This window comes from Cyprinodon variegatus, unplaced genomic scaffold, assembly GCF_000732505.1.
Source record: "Cyprinodon variegatus isolate N-32 unplaced genomic scaffold, C_variegatus-1.0 Scaffold125, whole genome shotgun sequence".
NCBI classification, from domain to species: domain Eukaryota; kingdom Metazoa; phylum Chordata; class Actinopteri; order Cyprinodontiformes; family Cyprinodontidae; genus Cyprinodon; species Cyprinodon variegatus.
Genome location: NW_015150578.1, coordinates 527,414 through 534,887, shown reverse-complemented (window position 1 = coordinate 534,887; position 7,474 = coordinate 527,414).

Sequence of the window (7,474 nt, the reverse complement as noted above, 5' to 3'; positions counted from 1 at the left end):
ATATATATATATATATATATATATATATATATATATATATATATATATATATATATATATATATATATATGTGTGTGTGTGTGTGTGTGTGTGTGTGTGTGTGTGTGTAATATTGAATTGGATTATTAATAAAAACAGGTGTATTTATAAAAGACGTTTTGAAATTGAATAAAAATGCGGTATGATAGCTAGACAAAAAAACAAAAGCTTTTGAATAAGAAAAATAAAAAAAGATATGCACAAGTACCAGATCATCTTATATAGCTTTAGCTTATTGTGAAAGAAGACATAACACTGTCATTAATCGTTTAAAAAAATGTATATTTTTATGAGATGATTATCATCTCTGAAAAAAAGGGAAACATTTTTGTAATCTGGTTATTTAACAAAGTATACGCACATTCTTTTCAAAGAGTAGCTCATCCCATTGCAAGAGTTTAAGGCCAAGCCCAGACAAATGTTTTAAAATGCTATCAAAGTGGTCAGTGAAAATAAATGTTCTAATCCAAGCTCAAACTGTCACTCAAACTGATGCTGCCTGAAGCAGGCCCAGCTTAGTCTTTGGCTTTTGAATCAGAACCTCACAGGAGAAGATATTCCGATACATTCACTATTCCTGGAGATAGCAGGAAAACTCCATAGGGCCAGCACAAATAAAACACATACTGTATGGTTTATATTTCCAGCTAAAAGCTCATTGTTTGTTTGTAAAGAAATATTTTTTCATCCCACAATAGCAGCTCTGTTTCCTTGTGTTCCTATTTTGCCATTTTGTCAAATTTGACACGTTAGGGTAACATTTTGGGTTGATTTTATTTTGAAATGCACTTGAACTCTCTCCTGTCTGAAGCAGCTGCTGCTGAAGCAGACGCATACAAGATGAATCACTACAGAGGCGTATCTCTGAAGTAGAGGCTTTTATAACCAAAATACATTTCAGTTGCAAAGGCCAACACTCAACCCTAATGTGATATCTTATAGAGACATATAATACAGAATGAAATAATTATTCATCAAAGTATTTTTTCTTAACATAAAATGTTAACACAAAAGTTATTTTTAACCAGCACCCCATAGGTCCACTTTATAGTAGCTCTGCATGAAAAATGTATTTTAGAGTAATTACACTTAAAGTAAAGTTTGGTTTAATTTCCTCATGCAGTCTTTATCAGCAAGTGTATAATAGCATAAACATTTTGTGATGGAGTTCTCAAAATTTAGAGCAATGTAAGCACCCATTTTGTCACCAGTCCTCTTTAGTTGGTAAACAGATCACTACAAACTCTGGAATGGCACCAAATGCAGCCAAACTAAAAGCTTGAGTGGTGCAATAAAATAGAACGAAATTTTCCACTGAAACAGTGGTAATAAAAATGTACTATTCCATCTTTTTTAGTTTCTTGACATGCATTTATATATGTTATTTTAAATAACATTTGCTCCTTGTACCTGGTGCTTTGTTTCACAGTCTTGATTTCAGGAGTGAAAAAGAGTTTTCCAACAAGTTTGAAACACATCTGGCTGCAACTTGTCTCAGCAACGCCATGGCTGCTATTTCTCTTTCCAGTTTTCCATTGTGATCTTGCGGAGGAGGTGAGAAAAATGTATTCACATTCCCTGTCAGTCCTGCAAAAAGAAAAAAAAAATCCACTTTATTCAAAATCTTGCTCTAGAGACAAGAATTGGAGAAAACAATCAAAAGAAGACTGTTTTATTCCTATAACTCTGCCTCACATTTAAAATTTCAGACTTTGTTTCAAGAGCTTAACATTTTTAAAATGTAACTTTTAATAAGAATAATTTTTTAGAGTTTAGGAAAAACAAACAGATCCAGAGGACTTTAAATTGTTACCGTTCTTGTCTTTGTTTGTGAAATCTAATATGCATGATTCTTCTGTTCTTTACTTCAAAGATTTGTCTATTTTCTCAATCTCTTTAGGTCTCAGCAGGATATTTTTGAGTCATTTGATATTCATTTAGTTGCCCTATCAGAATTATGCTTTTCTATCATTAGAAGATATTTAATTGAAATGATTTTTATCCCTACAGGTTATGAATATTGCACACTGCTAAAATTCTTTGAAGTTTTGCTTTTAGGATGAGCATGCCTTCCCACTGGATCAAAGTGCAGCCTTTCCCATTTCAAGATGTAGATTTTGTCTAGAACCCCTGAGAACTTCTCAGCATTCCTTGATTGTAGCAAACTGGACAGACCTCAGCATAAAGGCAATCATTGTTTTATCAATCCTGCTAAAATTAGGTGTTTCATTGCTATTTTTCTTGCCTATCACATCTGCACCAATACTGTTTACTTCAAATTTTTTGATTTTTTTCTATCCTTATCAGAATAATCTACACCTCCATCACCAGTTTCAGAAAATTGTGCATGAGGTAAAAAAAAGTGGAAAAAAATATACTTTCCTGATAAAGGCTGGGAACCACTGACGGTATAATCTTGCCCAAAAATAATAACTTAAGTTGGTTTTACAATTATGACAGTTCTATCGAAACTCAGAGAGAATGAAAAATGCACTCAAATTAAAATAATAGTTTTTTTTTAGTGACTGCTGTAAATTGACCAGACGTCTTTGAAATAATTTTCTATGAACGTCACCGTAATTACGGTAAATGATAATTCTAAGCCCTAAGATATGCTGCTTATGGTGTTTTTCTTACACTCAGTACTTAAAAAAACAAACAAAGAAAAAAATAAAAACTACAGTACAGTGCTGGATGGGTGCGGATCTACAACAAACAGCTAAACGCACTGCAGAGCCACGAAACTCCCAAAAACTAATGCAAAGAGTATTAAAAATTGTAAAAAGAAAAATGTTGCAATCAGATGAAAAAAAACAGGAGCAAGATTAATTAAAAAACTCTGCATCTACCAAAAACCACATTGAATCGTAAAAAACTTGCTCCTAAACAGCAGAAGTATGCCGAACCACAAGAGGGTGTTTCACGGCAAGTAAGGCGTGACCATATTATTAGTAAAGGCAAGCGGGTGAAAAATCATGTTATCAAATGTTGTATTGAATAGTAAAGATGAGATTTTAAGGCCAAAAATCTTTCTTCTTTTGCCTTTCGACAAATGGCCTGTGTGTGTAAATTTACCCGACAGAGTCCATCTTCCTGTTTATCTTTTTTAAAAGTGCTATGGGTTTTATTCAATGTGAAATAGACCTGAAAAAAACATAAATCAGAAGGCTTTATGCTGTGTACAAATAGAATCAACTAGGAAAAACAAAACAAAATGTAAACCAATATAAAGAGTAGGCTTACTGTTATTGGCTTTAGAATGCTGCCATAAACAAGTAATACATAAGTCTCAAACACAGTTGATTGACAGGGGGTGGCATTTGTCCCCTGGCAATCCCAACTGCAGCTGTCGTACTGTTTCAGAGACTTGTGAGAAATCTTTGCAAATGTTTGCCTTCTTTGTCATGTTTTACAAATCTCCAGTTGTATTTTTTTTAAAGGAGAGCTTGGTAAGGACAGATTCTCCCCCTTATTAAAAATGTGCCATGCTGGGGCAAAAGGGATGTGCAAACCAGGCCTTTAAAACACCTCCTTCCTTTTCACCCTGCAGAAAATTTCAATTTCCATCTAAAGAGCCTCTGGTAGCTCAGCATTCAGGTCCCCCACATTAGGCCTACTGAGTAGAGGCAGAAGGTAAATCTAACAGTTCATTCTTCAAAGCCTATGTGAGGTTTGAGTTTTAGCTAAATTAGCTTCAATTTGTGGTATAAAAAACAAGGCTGAGTTAAATTGCAAGCTGTAAACTTGAAGTTGAAGGCAGAACATGACCATTTGCAACACTGACAATCTGCTCCCAAGAGCATATAGTAAGTTAATAAACAGATCTCATCTTGATAACCTACCTGATCACCCCCTCTCAGGTGCACAATGCAAGTTAGGAAAACGTCCTATGAATATTTCAGAATGCTAATAGCAGTATCTTGGAGGATCATTTGAATTTTAAAAAGGGCACCATGTTAGGAGAGATGACAGCAAGAAAGGGGTAAAGATTGTATAATCTGTTTTAAAAACATCAAACATGAGGCCAATTGAAGACCACAGTAGTTTAAAACCGTGTTGCCTTTGCTTGAATTGATTCTGTTCTTTTCTCTTTTTGCTGGTACCACCATGCAGCTATTGGTTTGTGTAACATGACACATTGACTTGTTGAAGAAGCTAACAAACAGCCCTCTAAACTAATTCTCAATCCTGCAGAGTGACACGCGATTTTCTCAGGTGGTGCCAAATTAAACATCCCACTGTGGCTGATACATCATTTGCTGCATGTGTTGTGGTTTGGGTATTTGGTAGAGTGAGATTACATTGTCTGCAGTGTTATCATCCTTTTCTTTGTTGCCTTCTCCCAGTATTCTTGCTACTTTTTACCAGTCTGGGGGGGTTCAATCTGATGCTGTCAGGAGTCATCCTTTCACAGCACATCAAAGAGTCTGGAAAAGAATCGGTTCTCGTATGCGTGCATTATTCAAATGGGCCAACTTGTGTCTCAGGGTTCGGTTTTACATCTTGTCAGCATCCTTGTCTGACGTGTCTCTGTGTAGTGTGGGGGGGTAAACGGGGACGAGTTTCTTGTGTCATTCATGGTAGCATCTAGTGATGGGTAAAAAAGCCTGCAGTGCTTCCGAAAAGGGACTTAAAGATGAGACGCAGTGCAGAGGGGAAAACTCTGCACAGTGTTTTTGAAGGAAAGCGAGGACCTACTTCACAGTGAGCATCACAGGTTCCCACAGCAGCTGGTGGGAGCTTTACATACATTTATGAGACTGTTTGGCCCTAATTAAAATCCATAAACAAGAGCAAGTTCATCTGCATTTCATAGCAAATGTCTCATTGATTTCTTGTGTTCTTGTTAAGAGCTGAGGAATTCTTAGCCATGCTTCTTTTGACCAGCTTGCTGGTTTACAAACAAAACTCTTCTCCAATAAATTCATCCTTAAATTAATGCAAGTATTTTGTAGTTTTTTTGCTTGTACTCTTTTGTTATAGGCATTGTTGTTTATAGGGAAATGTAATCATATTAACTTTATGTTCCTAGTAAGGCTTTCATCCTTGTGTGGGTATATATATATAGTACTTACAGTTCTTCAATGATAATAAATAACCTGCTTTTGTTATATTTTATTACATTTCTGTCAGCAAATCCCTGTAATTATTACACCCTGTAACTTTAAGATGTGTGATGTTTCTGGATAATCTAGTCTGACCATGTTTGATGTGAGTCGTCCAGCTTGTGGTCAATAATTCCACTTACGGTTATTTCATTTACTCATTCTATCTCTATTTCATCTATTTTGAGTCTCACATCTCTACTTTTTTAGTTCTAATTAATGTTTTTTTTTTTTTTATCCAGATTCGAGTACATTTTTTCTTAGCTTAAATGCAAACTTTTTGAATTAAAAAAAAGATGCAGCATTGCATACAATTTGTTGCAGACACAAAAATTCACTACTTTGTGTTGGTCTGTCTCATCTAATCAATGTAAATAGAACAGATTGTCCTTTGTAGTTTCACTGTGAGAAAATAAAAGAGTTCAAGAGGTGTGAAGACATTGCATGTGAATGCATTTAAGAGCTTTAAACTGAGCAGACAGGCATTAATATACTGTAAGTCAAAGACCGTAAGACAGCTCATACGAGGTGAAGAACACCCCAGAACTACTCTCCCATATCCTTCTATGCACAAATCAACCATGACAGTGGTGCTGCCTGTCTATTATATAGTGCAGTCTATTGTCTTGTTCTAGCTTAAACTGCTCTGCTCTGCATCATTTTTTCCTGATGACAGACATTATTACAACCACGTTAAAAGGACAGGCTGCTAACCATAACAGAATGGATGAAGCTGCAGTCAAATAGAAAATGTCCAAGTGCATGTGAGCACCATTGGTGGTTCTAGATAAAAATGATCAGGTGGGCCAGGGTGGGGAGAGTTCTTTTTTCATGGGGTGAGAGAACAGAAAAACAACACAAACAAAGGGAAGTTCATATAATTTTCAATATAAAGTAAGCTAGAAATTCAAGGTTGCAGACCCCTGATCTAGAGATGAAAAATGTGATCCTACCCTAATAGGACTGAAGCTTAAATTCAGCTGAAATTTCTAAATAATTGTCAGAGTAAGTTGTTAAGGCCAAAATATAAAATTGGTCAAATCAGTCACAGAATCTTCTGTCAGTGTATATCATCATAAGAAATGTATTTAGTATTACACTGCAAAAACTTCCAGTAATTAGGCATATTCCCTTGATTTGAATGATAATGAGATGATCTGCCAAAGGAATCAGTATATTTTTCATCATAAGACAATTCAATAAGATGCACTTGAAAAAAGATAATGTGGTAGCTGTTGTTTTTTATTTTAAACGTAAATTGATCTTATTCCATTAACACATTTTTTTGTCACTGCTTAAATCAAGGGAAAATACATTTAATGGAAAAAAAATAAATACATTTTACAGTGTTTGTTTTCAGTGCTGGTCCCATAACATGGGCGTGAATCTGTTCTAGAGGGGCACTGGCCCATTTTAGTCTGTGTCTAGGACCGCCCATGGTGAGCACTTATTTTCAGTCTTAAACATCTTGCTATCCTGTGGGAGTGTCTTGTGAGAGGTTTCTGGGGGAGAGAGAGGGGTGTTGAAGTAATTGCAGAGGGGCGTCCACAGCAGAGCCAACTGCATCCTTGGAAACTATTGATCATATTCATAACAGCTGGGGCATTTGGTTCTCCATGTTCCAAATGAATATCATGGTATATGGCCCGGAACCTTGAGAAATATTCCTTTATAGAAGGAAGAACAATCCAAGATGCAAGCATGTAAAAATAGCATAGGGAGGTTGGGTGCAGCTTCAGAAGATAGAGAAAAGAGCCTTATCATCCTGAAGAGGTTGGTGTACAGTAGGTCCATTACTGCTCCATGTCACAAACTTGGCCAAGACGTTTCAGAAATCCAATCCGTACACATTCCTCTCCCTGTAGCTTTTCTGGGCAAGTGTCACTCTAAGGGGCTCTGGAGCAGACCCAGGACTTGCTGGAAACGCTCTATATTAATTTTAACCTGGACGATCTGCAAAAAAGCAGCTCGGACTCTTGTGCATTTTAAAGAAACCCAAACAACCTTTGAAATTAAGTTGCTTTTTCTTTTTACATCTCTTTGCAGATGATGAAGCAGACTGAAGATGTTTTATCGTTATCTCCCTTTTATCTCCTCTTTCTCTAATCTTTTCTCCTTTTTTCTGTTTTTCCTTTCCTGTTCTACCTACATTGCAGTGTCCATATATATATAATCTGTAATACTCCCTGCATGAATTATAACAAAGCTATTTATATGCATAAATCAAGTGGCACACTATGACGATAGCCGTACTGCTCCACTTGTGAAAGCAAAATCTGTTGGGCTCTTTTTGGCATCAAGACAATTATTCTTATTGCCACATTTCCAGA